Source organism: Piliocolobus tephrosceles, chromosome 19, assembly GCF_002776525.5.
Source record: "Piliocolobus tephrosceles isolate RC106 chromosome 19, ASM277652v3, whole genome shotgun sequence".
Lineage (NCBI taxonomy): Eukaryota > Metazoa > Chordata > Mammalia > Primates > Cercopithecidae > Piliocolobus > Piliocolobus tephrosceles.
In genome coordinates, this window is record NC_045452.1 from 6,784,562 (window position 1) to 6,785,234 (window position 673).

A 673-nucleotide genomic window follows, 5' to 3' on the forward strand; every position below is an offset into this window, starting at 1 on the left:
TAAGTAAATTCACATTGTTGTGTAAGCACAGTACCACGATTTATCTCCAGGTATTTTTCATCTTCCCAAACCAAAACTTCATACCTGGAAAACATCATTCTACTTTTTGCCTCTATGCATTTCACTACACTAGATACCCCATAGAGGGACAAGCAAACAACTTTTGTCCTTTGAAACCAGCTTATTTCTGCCAGCATCATGTCTTTAGGGTTCATCCATGCCATTGCATGGGTCAGAACTTTCTGTTTAAGGCTGAATAATATTGTCTTGCGTGTGTATACTATATCCCGTTTATCCAATAGATGACATTTGGGCTGCCTCCACCTTTTAGCTATTGTGAATAATGCTCCTATGAACAAGGGTGTATAATTATCTCTTTGAGATCCCGCTTTCAGTCTTTGAGGCACATTCCCAGAAGTGAAAATTCTGATAAAATAGTAATTCTGTGTTTAGTATTCTAAGAAACTGTCATCAAGGCCTCCACAGTGGGTGCATTATTTGATGGTCCCTCCAGCAACGCATAACAGTTATAATTTCTATACATCTTTGCTAGAACCTGTTATTTTCTATTATTTCAGTAAAACCATCTTAATGGGTATGGGTCCTGATTTTGTTTTGGGTTGTTTCCTGTTTGCTCAAATATTGAAATGTAAGAGATTTATTTTCCTTCTTT